At 40.2% G+C, this 14,710-nt stretch overlaps 2 protein-coding genes across 3 annotated transcripts in view; one reads left to right on the forward strand and one right to left on the reverse strand.

The window, feature by feature from the left end:
* ess2 (ess-2 splicing factor homolog) overlaps positions 1–14,710 on the reverse strand; it is a 779,665-nt gene that overhangs the window by 376,619 nt on the left and 388,336 nt on the right. The window lies entirely within an intron of this gene.
* The window catches only part of lrrc75bb (leucine rich repeat containing 75Bb), a 66,734-nt gene that overhangs the window by 38,038 nt on the left and 13,986 nt on the right, over positions 1–14,710 (forward strand).

Below are 14,710 nucleotides of genomic sequence, written 5' to 3' on the forward strand. Positions count from 1 at the left end.
GAGGGCGGGGCCTCAGGTTTGAAATCTCCCGGGTGTGCGCGTGCACGTGAATAACTTGGTTTCGTTCGTACGTCATGGCGAAACACCTAATGACTCGGTATCAAGGCGACTCGTTTAAAGCACTATGAGTCGACTCTTTTATAGATGAATCAACAGTTTTAAACACTGTACACTAACAGATTTAAGCCTTAGCTGGATACTTCACTTCACTTAGAGCTCTGTTACACACTACATGGAGGGGAATTTTCAAAAAACCATAATATGGGCTCTTTAAGCATGTTAAGTCGCAATCTCATACCACCCCAAATTTCTTCTCAATTTAATTTTCCCTCACTAAATGATTATAGCACCTTGACTAGCCTTGCTTTTGGACTTTTTGTACTACATTTGTCAAAACAAAATGATAGACATGGTAGTCCTAAAGGGCAAAAGAACATTGCAATTACTTTTCACATGCATACTGTGAGAAGTGTAAGGCCTGTCTTTGCAAGAACAACTGACTGAAACTGCTAAAAGCAAAATAAAAAAGACTGTCAAATGTTTAGTGTAAAAAAAACAGAAACAAACTGTGTGAAATGTTCTATTCAATTGAAATGTTATAACTTTGTTTGTAGCTAAACTTAAAATAGTTTTGAGCTAAGAAGTTACCAAAAGGCCTGATGAATCAATATGATACATAATAAATTCATAAAAACATGTATATGGTATGAAAAACGGGGGGAGGGGTGGAATGATTTTTTTTTTATTTAATAAAATACAATATTATACGCTTATAAAATGCTATATAAACATTTTTAGCAAAAAATATATATATTATTTGAAACTTTTAATATGGATAATTTCAAAAATAGTTTTGGCACAATGGCGCCCCCCGTGTGTGGCGTCCCTATGCGCCGCATATACTGCATACCCCCTTTTTGCGCCACTGGTTCTGGTCATGTTTGTGGTTCTTTGTGTCAGACCAAATCCCAAAGCACTTGGAGACAATCAGCAGAAGGGGGCATTATATATTCGATGGGGGAAGGGTCTTGTTGTGTTTTGGGTGTATTTGTTTTGATACTTTTTGTTGGACCAAATCCTTCGAATAAATTACAGCCAATCAGCAGAAAGGGGTGTGTCTAGTAACTATAGTTGAGGTATTAAAATGGGCGGAGTCTTGATGTGTTATGGCCGTGCTTGTTTTGGTTCTTTGTGTTGGACCAAATCCCAAAACAAAATTGCAGCCAATCAGCAGTAAGGGGCGTGTCTAGTAATTTTAGTGAAGATATAAAAATGGGCGGGGTTTTGTTGGGTTTTGAGCATGCTTGTTTTGGTTCCTTGTTTCGAACCAAATCCAAAAACACACTTACAACCAATCATCAGTAAGGGTTGTGTCTAGGAACTATAGTGAAGAAGTCAAAAGGTGCGTTGTCTTGTCTGATTAGAGGCATGTTTGTGTTGGACCAAGTCCCCCCCAAAAATTGCAGCCAAACAACAGTAAGGGGTGTGTCTTGCAACTATAATGGAGATTTCAAATGGGGTGGGGACTACTTGGATTATCTGCGGGTTTGTTTTGTTTTTTTGCTTCAGACCAAAACCCAAAACATACTTGCAGCCAATCAACAGTAAGGGGCGTGTCTTGTAACTATAAAGGAGATATCAAATGGGGCGGGGTTCTTGTTGGGTTATGAGCACATTTGTTTTAGCACTTTGTGTTCAACCAAATCCCAAAACAATTGAAGCTAATCTGAAGATAGGGGCGTGTCTATTAACAATAGTTAAGATTTTAAAGGGGGGCGTGGTCTTGTTTGGTTTTGGGTGTGTTTGTTTTGGTGCTTTGTGTTCGACCAAATCCCAAAACATTTGCAGCCAATCAGCAGGAGGAGGCATGTCTAGTAGCTATAGCGGAGATTTCAAAGGGGGTGTGGTCTTGTTTGATTATAAGCAGGTTTGTTTTGGTGCTTTGTGTTGGACCAAATCCCAAAACAAAATTGCAGCTAAACAACAGTAAGGGGCGTGTCTTGTAACTATAAAGGAGATATCAAATGGGGTGGGGTTCTTGTTGGGTTATGAGCACATTTGTTTTAGCTCTTTGTGTTCGACCAAATCCCAAAACAATTGAAGCCAATCAGCTGATAGGGGCGTGTCTATTAACAATAGGGGAGATTTTAAAGGGGGGCGTGGTCTTGTTTGGTTTTGGGCGTGTTTGTTTTGGTACTTTGTATTCAAGCAAATCCCAAAAAAATTGAAGCCAATCAGCTAATAGGGGCGTGTCTAGTAACTATAGTTGAGATATCAAAGGTGGCTTGGTCATGTTTGGTTTTGGGCAGGTTTGTTTTGGTGCTTTGTGTTCGACCAAATCCCAAAACATTTGCAGCCAATCAGCAGGAGGAGGCATGTCTAGTAGCTATAGTGGAGATTTCAAAAGGGGGCGTGGTCTTGTTTGATTATAAGCAGGTTTGTTTTGGTGCTTTGTGTTCGACCAAATCCTAAAACAAGTGAAGCCAATCAGCAGATAGGGGCGTGTCTTGTAACAATAGAGGAGATTTCAAAGGGGGCTTGGTCTTGTTTGGTTTTGGGCATGTTTGTTTTGGTACTTTGTATTCGAGCAAATCCCAAAACAATTGAAGCCAATCAGCAGATAGGGGCGTGTCTAGAAACTTTAGTGATGATATTAAAAGGCCTTGTTGGGTTGCTTTTGGTGCGTTCAAATTTCTACATTGCTTGGTCCACCTTTAAGTTCCTCAAGCCTTGACGAAGATCTTAAAATCTATATATTTCCCAACTTTTTTGCTAAACAAACCTATAATATTGCTTCTTTCAATTCTATGATCCACCAACGGCGCTACAATCAACTGATCCTGACGCTTTCCATCATGTAAAAGTGCAGGAGATGTTCCCCTCGAGGTGCAGATGGCAGATATTGCAATCTTGCTAGATACGACTCTTGATATCATCTCTCATGATTGGCGTTTTCAAACACACCCAGGTAAAGCATCAGATGAATGTTTCTCTCAGATGAATTCCCCCATCAGACATCATGATTTCGCACCAAACAGCACAGCAAACACAGGTGTGGTGAGCAAGTCGTTACGAAACAGAAAGTCTTTTAATGATATCCATGTTCTCTCCCCATCCCAGAGCAATTAACCCAGTTCGGGAGATTTCAACAGCTGCAGATTACTCTCTGTGCTCCTTGTTTTATCACCAACTCATCTCCAAACAAGCCCGAACAATAACAAGCCGTCGACTCCATCGCGCACGTAATTCATGAACCTCTGCTCCCTCAATCTCCATCACGAAAGCCTAATCCTCAGAAATGGCTGCCTAGCATGTATTGTCACATCCTTGAAAGCGATCATGTGGGAGATGATGGAGCGTTTTAGAGTAGCAAGACACATGTTAGAGGAGGGATTGCAGATACTTTTATCACACTGCACACTTTTGAAAGAATCTACAGCTGTATCTCAGCAAAATATTTATATGTAAAATAATACTTTTTCTAAAAAATCATACATTAATAATAAAAGATAAAATTTTATTCAGCTTTTGGATGGCATATAAATGTCTATTTTCCAAACATTTTGCAATTTTTGGGGGGTCCTGATTACTGATGTTGATGCGCTGCGAACATGCTTTTCTTATTTAAAGTTTTAAAGTCTTGTTTCTAGTCCAAATGAATTCCTAAATCGAGAAATCCACTGGCCACTTTATTAGGTACGCCTGTCCACAATTTACCCATCTACTTCCAGCAGGATAATGCACCACGTTATAAAGCGTGAATCATCTCAGACTGGTTTCTTAAACATGACAACGAGTTCACTGTACTCAAATGGCCTCCACAGTCATCAGATTTCAATCCAATAGAGCACCTTTGGCATGTGGTGAAATGGGAGATTGGCATTATAGATGTGCAGCCGACAAATCAGCAGCAACTGTGTGATGCTATCATATCAATATGGAGAAAAAATCTCTGAGGAATATTTCCAGTAGCTTGTTGAATCTATGCCATGAAGGATTAAGGCAGTTCTGGAGGCAAAAGGGGGTCCAACCCGGTACTAGTAAGGTGTACCTAATAAAGTGGCCGGTGAGTGATCTATCTTAATAATAGATCACAAAGTGAATACACTGAGATAAAACTAAATTTACCCTTCGATGCCTCACACACTTCACTATAAATGTAAAGAAATACAGTCTTTAACAGCTTATCCTGGAGAAAGATTTCAGTAAAAGTAACTGCTCACTGGGTTGGATCACCATGAGGACGAGTAAATAATGACCGAATTCTCATTTTTAGCTGCACTTTCACCTGAACTCGCAGCTCACATGCAAACAAATGCATTTTCTCTCTGAGCTCGAGTCTCTCTGATACTCTTTCAGGTTTCCCCTCCGGCCACCAAACGTCTCTCTTTAAAGCTTTTCTTGGAGACACATGAGGAAAAAAAAAATCAATGTGGTTTAAAGGAGCCTGAAAGCTCTCCTACAGAATCTCAGGATGAGGAAAACATCTCTCCTCTTGTTCTTATAGCAGAACTGCCTGACAGTCCGTACGTTAACCAGAGCGAGGTTACATAGAGCCGAATATCTTGAAACTTGTTTTTCATGCATCACCTTTCAGCAGCCAAAAGGAGTTGTAAAATGTTGGGAAAAATCTACCATGACATGAGACTATTTAGTTTACCCCATTGTCAGATTATTTAGCTTGAAAAAATCTTCATTTTGGCATTTAAAACATGATAATACACACTAACCAGTCACTTTATAAGATACAACTTACTAGTACCGGGTTGGACCTGCCTTCAGAACTGCCTTACTTCTATGTGGCATGGATTACAACAAGGTACTGGAAAATTCCTCAGAGATTTTGCTCCATATTGACATGATAGCATCACACAGTTGCTGCAGATTTTGGTCGGCTTCACATCCATGATGTGAATCTCCCATTCCACCACATCTCAAAGCTGATCTATTGGATTTGGATCTGTTGACTGTGGAGGCCATTTGAGTACAGTGAACTCATTGTCATGTTCAAGAAACCAGTCTGAGATGATTCCTACTTTATGACATGGTGTGTTATCCTGCTGGAAGTAGCCATCAGAAGATGGGTACACTGTGGTAAAGGGATGGACATGGTCAGCAACAATACTCAGGTAGGCTGTGGCGTAGACACAATGCTCAATTGGTACTAATGGGCCCAAGAAAATCTCCCCCACACCATTAAACCACCACCACCAGCCTGAACCGTTGATACAAGGCAGGATGGATTCATGCTTTCATGCTGTTGATGCCAAATTCTGACCCGACCATCCGAATGTGGCAGCAGAAATGGAGACTCATCAGAGCAGGCAATGTTTCTCCAATCTTCTATTGTCCAGTTTTGGTGAGTCTGTGTGAATTGTAGCCTCAGTTTCCTGTTCTTAGCTGACAGGAGCGGCACCCGGTGTGGTCTTCTGCTGCTGTAGCCCATCCGCCTCAAGGTTGGACGTGTTGTGTGTTCAGAGATACTCTTCTGCAGACCTCAGTTGTATCGAGTGCTTATTTGAGTTACTGTTACCTTTCTATCAGCTGGAACCAGTTTGGCCATTCTCCTCTGACCTCCGGCATCAACAAGGCATTTGTGCCCCCAGAACTGCCGCTCACTGGATATTTCCTCTTTTTCAAACCATTCTCTGTCAACCCTAGAGATGGTTGTGCGTGAAAATCCCAGTAGATCAGCAGTTTCTGAAATACTCAGACCAGCCCATCTGGCACCATCAACCATTCCACGTTCAAAGTCACTTAAATTCCCTTTCTTCCCCATTCTGGTGCTCGGTTTGAACTGCAGCAGATCGTCTTGACCATGTCTACATGCATTGAGTTGCTGCCATGTAATTGGCTGATTAGAAATTTCATTAACGAGCAGTTGGACAGGTGTACCTAATAAAGTGGCCGGTTAGTGTATATTTCAATATATTTGTATAGAATTTGCAGTATTTAAATATATAAAAATGCATTATATATTTGTTAATATGTTTAAATAATACTTTAATATTATATTTAAATAATCTATATTATAATATGGCGAGGCAGTGGTGCAGTAGGTAGTGCTGTCGCATCACACTTAGAAGGTCGCTGGTTTGAACCTCAGCTCAGTTGGCGTTTCTGTGTGGAGTTTGCATGTTCTCCCTGCGTTCGCGTGGGATTCCTCCGGGTGCTCCGGTTTCCCCCCACAGTCCAAAGACATGCACAGGTGAATTAGGTAGGCTAAATTGTTTGTAGTGTGTTTGTGTGAATGTGTGTGGATGTTTCCCAAGAGATGGGTTGTGGCTGGAAGGACATCCCCTGTGTAAAAACTTGCTGGATAAGTTGGCGGTTCATTCCGCTGTGGTGACCCCAGATTACTAAAGGGACTAAGCCGACAAGAAAATGAATGAATTTTATAATATGCCACATGATTAGCATTTTCCTCATAAATATGAAGAGTAAAAGTATTATTATTGTGTGTTCATGTGTTACTCATTGATGATTGTTGCGGACCTCTTCACTTCGTGTTCTTCTGTCGTGTTTTTAATATCTGCTCTGGATTTCAGGCTAATCACCCACGTATTCCTGATAGCTTGGGGAGAAGCCCCTCGTGCGAGAGCTTGAAAACAGCACAGCAGCAGTTGTTATTTCATCAAGCCGGAGCTCCTGCAAGGCAAGCGTTTGCCTCTCAGTCGTAACAGCCTCTGAAACACACAGCGAATGATGAATCTGTTTAATAAAGCAGTCAGCAGGGGTGAGACGGAGACGCTGTGTAATTATTCCCTCTCGTATGGAGGCTCGGCTCTGCTATGACCGGTTGCATGTAGTATTTTTTTACCGTAGCAGATTCCCACCTGCATTAAGAGCCCACCTGAAATTAGTATCAATATACTGGAGTACTTTTAGTCTTAAAGGGCTCCACAGAGCAGGGTTAATGGGAGAGGATTGACAGCAGATCAAGCTGACCCACATGAGGGCTGTTTTGGCTGCGTGTCACTGACATATTGTGCCCAACACATGTGCTGCAGCTCGGGTTGCAGATGTGTGATGCTGGCGGTCGGTCAGTGAGCCGCACGTGTCCAGCCGAGAGCTCCACGGCCTTTTAGCCCACATTTGAAGCTTACGGTGACCTTGTTCGATCTGTTTTGTGTCCCACATCCCTGTGTTGTGTCCTGTTTACATCCCTGCGGACATTCACTCGTGATGATTCGAGATTATTCGAGAAAGGCACGTTCAGTCTGCATGGTTTAGCCGTCTACTCTGATTTATCTTGTTTTGAGGATATTTAGACTATTCTCATTAGGGGGAAATAAGAGAAAATTAACAAGGAAAGAATGTAGATTGCCATTGAATTGATTGTGGTTTAGTTTCTTCTTAAAATGACTGTACTATATAAATTATAGCACAGAGTAGTTTTATAGGAAGCAAATATAAAAATTATCATTTTAAAGTGCTATTTTAATAAACAAATATGTGTGTTTATGTGTAATTATAATTCAATAAAAAAGTTGATTATTATATTATAATTTTGTAATACTATAGTTTGTAGTTTTTATATTAAACTTTTTGTTATTTATTATAATTTTAAAAACTTTTAGTATTATCAATATTATAATTTTGTAATATTATCATTTGTATTTTTATTATAATTTAATTTTGATTATTAATATATTTAATAATCAAATTAATAGATAATTATATTTTTGAGGCGTTGTTTTAATAAACAAATACGTGTGTGTGTGTGTGTGTGTGTGTGTGTGTGTGTGTGTGTGTGTGTGTACTTTTGTGTGTGTTTATATATAATCATAATTATAGTTTTTTATTATAATCAATATTATAATTCTGTAATATTGTCATTTCTATTTTTTATTATAATTTTGAGTATTTATTTATAATTTTGAAGTGTTATTTTAATAAACAAATACATAGATGTGTTTATATTTATGTGTGTTTTTATATATAATTATAATTAAATATAGTTAGATAGATAATAGGTAGTGCTGTCGCCTCACAGCAAGAAGGCTGCTGGTTCGAGCCTCGGCTCAGTTGGCGTTTCTGTGTGGAGTTTGCATGTTCTCCCTCCATTCGCGTGGGTCTCCTCAGGGTGCTCCGGTTTCCCCCACAGTCCAAAGACATGCGGTACAGGTGAATTGGGTCGGCTAAAATGTCTGTAATCTCTGCAAAGAAGAAAAGGAGGGCTGATTTTTTTCTGTCATCGATTTAAGGAAGCTCTGAAGTTTAATTTGGTCTACATCTAGTCAAATATTATTTACTATCGTCATGGCAAAGACAAACTAAATCAGTTATTAGAAATGAGTTGCTCTGGTTTCCCCCACAGTCCAAAAACATGCGGCACTGGTGAATTGAATTAACTAAATTGGACGTAGTGTATGTGAGTGTGTGGTTGTTTTCCACTGTTGGGTTGCGGCTGGAAGGGCATCTGCTGCGTAAAACATATGCTGGATAAGTTGGCAGTTCATTCCGCTGTGGCCGAAAGAAAAATGACTGAATAAAGTGTTATTTTAATAAACAAACACATATGTGTGTTTATATTTAATCAATATTATAACTTTGTAATTTTAAAATATTATAATTTTGATTATTAAAAATTTATTATTTAATGATTTTTAAATTATTAAGTTATTAGGGTAATAAATTTTTTTAATATTGATTTAAAAGTTTATTTTAAGTTTAAAAAGTATTAATTTAATCAGTGGCGACGCAGTGACGCAGTGGGTAGCATGTTCGCCTCACAGCAAGAAGGTCGCTGGTTCGAGCCTCGGCTCAGTTGGCGTTTCAGTGTGGAGTTTGCATGTTCTCCATGCGTTTGCATGGGTTTGCTCCGGTTTCCCCCACAGTCCAAAGACATGCAGTACAGGTGAATTGGGTAGGCTAAATTGTCCGTAGTGTGTGTGTGTGTGTGTGTGAATGAGTGTGTGGATGTTTCCCAGAGATGGGTTGCAGCTGGAAGGGCATCCGCTGCGTAAAAACTTGCTGGATACGTTGGCGGTTCATTTCGCTGTGGCGACCCTGCATTAATAAAGGGAATAAGCCGACAAGAAAATAAATGAATTTAATCAGTGAGATTTGTTCACTATTGAGGATTATTAGATATGTCTGCACTGAAAAACAAGACACAAATTGTGTATCTAGATGACACCTCAGTGTCCGCTCCAGCCCTCACGTGCCTGCTGTATTTATTATTTGTGTGTTTGTGTTTTCTCTGCTCGCCGGCGTTCGTGTTTGACCCACAAGTGTGTTACGTGTGGTTGGGTCGTCTTCAGGTCACTCTCATCTCTCCGGCTTCGTTTATCAGACTCTTCTGGGTTCTGCTCTCTCTTCTTCCCCTTTGGCCTGCTTTCTCTGCTTCACTTTAATCCAATCAGATTGCCTGTTCTGAGAGCTCGACCTGCACGTCAGACACACACTCGTCCTCCTGCTTTATCCCTCATTAATCCCTCGCCACGTGAGAAACTCCTGCTGCTCTAAACAACACAACAAGCAGAATATTCCTGATTGCAATGCGATTTACTTCCCGAAAGAGGAAATTAATCTTATCTAGTACACTGGAAAAAGTGAGTCATTGCAAATTCATTCATTTATTTATTTTCCTTTGGGTTAGTCTCTATTTCAGAGGCCACCACAGCAGATTGAACTGCTAACTAAAGTTATTCCAGCATGTTTTACGCAGTGGATGCCCTTCCAGCTGCAACCCAGTACTGGGAAACACCCATACACTCACATTAGCACTCATGCACTACGGTCAATTTACTTCATCCAATTCCCCTATAGCGCATGTGTTTGGACTGTGGGGGAAACCAGAGCACCCAGAGGAAACCCACGCCAACACGGTGAGAACGTGCAAACTGCACACAGAAACGCCAACTGACCCAGCTGAGGCTCGAACCAGCGACCTTCTTGCTGCGAGGAGACCACAGTGCTAACCAAACAAACAAATAAGGTGAAACATTACTAAAATTGATTTGTTTGTGTATAGTTAGCGCATATAAATAGTTTGCAACCCCTTTTATAATTAATAATATAATTATATAATTTGTAATAATAAAATATATTAAATCCAATGAATATTTTTAACACATATTAATGTGATATTGATGTATAGATACGCAGATTTGTTTTGTAATAATATTAGATTTTAATTTCGGTAAGGCAAAATAAAATTATATATAAGAGCAATATCACATTCGTAATAGTGCGATATGGCTGTATATCGGCACTGGTGGGAGGTGTGTGTTGGCTCGAGGCTATATATATAATTTTATTGAGTAATTTTATTTAGTTTTAATGTCTTATAACTTAAGGAATATGTTTACTTATTTATAAATAATTATAGTTTTAAATCTAATCTTAAATTTAATTTTTAACGTTTCCCTCCCGTTTTTTTTAAACAGCCAATAGCGTTTCGTTACATCACAGCTCTGCCAGTGAGAGTGGTTGAGCTCAAGCGCATCAAATAAAAAGCAAATGTGTCGTCTTGAAGGGGGCGGGGCACTTTATAGACCAATTACCAACCTACGTCACACATGACGTCACACGGGTCCCCGGTTGCAAAAAACAGACAGGCTGCAATGGGAAAGATGTCGTGTTTTGCGGTAGGATGCCGAATTCGAGTCCAAAAATAGAAAACTTAACTTTTACCATACACCACACACTGCTTTAATACCGACTGCAGATGTCTTTGGCTAAATGGGAGCTGAATGAAGTGAGGAGCTAATTAGAAATCCTGGACTCTGCATATCAGGTCAGTTCACGCTATGCTGAATCATACGCATCACTCGTTTTTGATTGCTGAAATGATTTCAGCAAAAACAGTTACATATGGTGAATTAAACTGCTGACACTGAATGCTAAGAATGAAACGTGAAAGTGTAAGTTATTAAGGTAAACTTAGTTTAAATTCACACATTCATTCAGTGACAACTTGTGACACATTCCCTATATTGTTTACCGCGGCACTTTGAATATTCGGTCTGAAATAACCTGCAAGTGTGACTTGAAAACAACATTAGCACTGTTTATTTGACTGTGAACATGTACTTTGATAGTCATTGGCTGCTGCTAATATGATTTCGCTATTTAGAGTTTGCAAATAATATTGTTATGAAATGATATTATTAAGGAGAAGCTCTGAATCTGCGAATATAAAGCCAACTTTACCTCCATGTGTAGGTTCACATACCCTGCCGTACAGGTGAAGTTCACTGTCAGAATGCAGTCGTTTTGCGTGTTGGTGATTAATTACCCAGACCTTGTATAACGTTATGCCAAGTTCAGACTGCATGATTTTCAAACTAGTCGTTTCACAGATGTTTTCACACTGCATGACTGTCTGGGCTAGCGTTTCGTCGTTGCTTTGTTTACACTGCAAGATGGTTCGGCGACAGGGACATTCACATTGCATGACTTTACTATAACAGAATCGCCGACAACTTTGTCCAAACTACGCCTCACAGCCAAAAACATGTATATCTTTTGTTATTAACTACATAATGAGAAAGAAGCCTTTAATGGGGTAGAACATTTACATGTTTGCTCACCTGGGTTTAAAGCAGGGGTCAGCAACCCGCGGCTCTAGAGCCGCATGCGGCTCTTTAACGCTGCCCTTGTGGCTCCCTGGAGCTTTTTAAAAAATGTTTGAAAATGGAAAAAGATGGGGGAGGTTAATATATTTTTTTGTTTTAATATGATATTAATGATATTATGATTCTATAGGAGGACAAACATTTTAACATTTTCAAATGCTGTAAAAGTGTGTAGAATTAATATTTGATTTCAACATTTCTGTCAGTGAAGATTTGCGTCATAGCCTGCGACACACGCTTCTATCAGCAGGGCGGGATACCAGGCAGGTGGCTGTTGTAAACAAACCGGGAGATAATAAAGCACGGAAAACCGTTCACAGATGGTGACTACATGAAGGAGTCATTCATCAACATATTAGAACACCTATTTGCAGACTTCAAAAACAAAACCAAGATAATACAAAAAAATTAAAGACATACCTCTCTCCGCTACGACAGTAAAGGAAAGGGCTATTAAAATGCCAGGTAATATCACCGATCAGCAAACCAAGGACATTAATTCAGTCCCCGCATACTCAATTGCCTGTGATGTGACCGATATTCAACGCGCAGGTATGTGAACTCCGATGGGCCGCAAGAAGAAATGATAAAATTAATACCACTGAAAGACCAGAGGCTGTGCTGTGTAAATAAACACCAACCACCTGATTTCAGTGGCTATTTAATCATGAAGGCTTATTATGTATTTTTAGCCAACTTAGTCATTTTTATAGTAGGCTAATATAGATACATACAGCATGTGTTTCCTTCATTATAAGGCTTTACATTTTTTGCGGCTCCAGATATTTTTGTTTTTTGTGGTCCAATATGGCTCTTTCAACATTTTGGGTTGCCGACCCCTGGTTTAAAGGGAATTAGCCATTTCTCCTCAACGTTGATAATAAACTAATTTCTTTCTGTATGAAACGTCAAACAGACACGGTTGCTCCCGAGTCCTGTCAAACCTCCACTAGTTTTTCCTCCATTTCGTGGGTCGAAATAAACCGAAAAAGAGCGCTTTTAACTTCTCCCCCAGCCTCCCGCTGGCCTGCAGCAGGTATACACACACACACACGCACACACGCACACACAAGTGAAAGCTGCTCTCTCATTGGCTGTAGGCGATCAATGATGTTATTTTCAGTCAAAACTCAATTCACACGGCATGATTTGTATCGCCGACAGCTCCAGATATTCAGCACGCCAAATATCTCGCAGGCATCGGCGACTCATCGGCGATTCTCTCAGATCGCGTCTTTGATAGTTCATACTGTGTGATTGTCACTCACGTGCACGAGCACCGATTTGCCTGTGATTTCAGGCATTTGTCGGCGATTTCTCAAAACCTGCCGGCGAGCCAAAATCGGGGCTAAAATCACGCAGTCTGAACTAGGCATTAGCTACGTCTTGTTTCCTTGTCTTTGGCTAGGCGGTATCTCGGTGTTCAGCTCTTGAATCTGGTCATCATGGAGCATCTTGCACATGACCACAAAGAACAAAATTGTTGGCATCTAAAGACTTGTAGACCTTTAACTTCTCTGTTGTAAAATCACTCAGAGCTTCATTGAGATTGTATATTTCGGGCTGGATGCTTGGTCACTTCGTCTTATCCAATATTCATTGGGAGGGTGCTATCCATAGACTGTAAAATATATGGACGTAGTGTCCGTGGCGTCACCCATAGGTTTCTGAAGAGCGCAAAAGAAGCCACAAGTAGGCGCGGCCAACCGTCGCCATTTTGGTCACGCGTCAGCACACCCACGGCGGGATACCAAACAAGGGCAAAGAGGCGGAGAGTGAGCGCAGCTACAGACACCTGCTAGCATTTAGCTTGGACCTGGTTCAGACACACTTTACTTTGGGAGAAACGCTTAATACTTCATCACCTGTGACTCATTTGTATTCTGACCACTTGTGCTTGGTTGTACACCATATCAAATAAGTGTTTAGACTTTTAAAAACACTGCTGTAATACATTGAGCCACTAAACATTGTTCTTATGACGTTTTTCAACAGGAGAAAAACGCCGATTACTTCCAAACACTTCAGATATTCTGTGTTAGGACTATTGATGAACTCCAGCATAACACTGTATGACAACACTTCAGATGACTGATCTAGAGCCTACAGCTAATCAATCCGTCAGATTCTGGAGTGCTTTACAGCTCTAAATATAAATATAAACGATAAATGATCTTAAATAAAACGAATACATGTATAGAGATGGTATATAAGTATATAACTTTACTCACATGGGAAACGGAGGCCACGTGAATGGTTTGTGAGCACAATTAAGTGCACTCAGCATGCCATGCCATCTAATAATTGTAGGAAACAAGTCCAAAAGGCAGTTGACTCTGTAAAGCCACATAAAACAACACAGAAATACGATAAATATGCCGAGTTCAGTGGCTAATCTGCAGGATTCAGCTGAGGTGACGTGACGGCGACCAACGAGACCTAGCTGTCACTCAAGTGGCCACGCCCTTAATTATGCAAACTTAATAAAACTTAATATAAAGGAAACGGATGAGTTATAAAAAAAATTCACCCCCTCACAGTTGTCATGAAGGGTAATATTAGCTGTATTAACCAAAATGTATTTTTGTACCAGGCTGTAAACACCTTTTTTTCTGCTGTAAAGTTGGCCATTCTAACAGGAGCCAGGAGCGGCCAGGACTAGCAGAATTTCAGATGAACTGCAGTTTTAGTTAACGTTACTTCCGTATTGGCTTCCTGAGGAAGAGCGGGAGGTTGCCGCTTGGTGCTATCGCAAATGAACCTGTCAGATGAACGCCGCTCACTTTCACGTTAATTTTGCTGAATCACTGTGCTTGTCACTGGGTGACGAGCTGTTATAATATGCTGTAAGCATTATGTAAATAATATATATAATGTGTAAGTAATATATCTTATTTCTAAGACAACAACAAACTCTGCACCGTATCTGATGTCATTCCCTCGCTGTAAATGCTGGGGCTCCCGGTTGCTGTCTGCCACCTCCCTGCGCTCGCATCCTGAATGTTTACAAACATGGTAATTGATCTATTGGTCGGAAGATTTGTTGAAAATCTGAAGTGTGAGGTGACGTAAATAAAACCGTTGATCCATTTAGCCGAAAGTGACGAACTACAAGCTCTACATGT

Source organism: Danio rerio, chromosome 10 (genome assembly GCF_049306965.1).
Source record: "Danio rerio strain Tuebingen ecotype United States chromosome 10, GRCz12tu, whole genome shotgun sequence".
Classification (NCBI taxonomy): domain Eukaryota; kingdom Metazoa; phylum Chordata; class Actinopteri; order Cypriniformes; family Danionidae; genus Danio; species Danio rerio.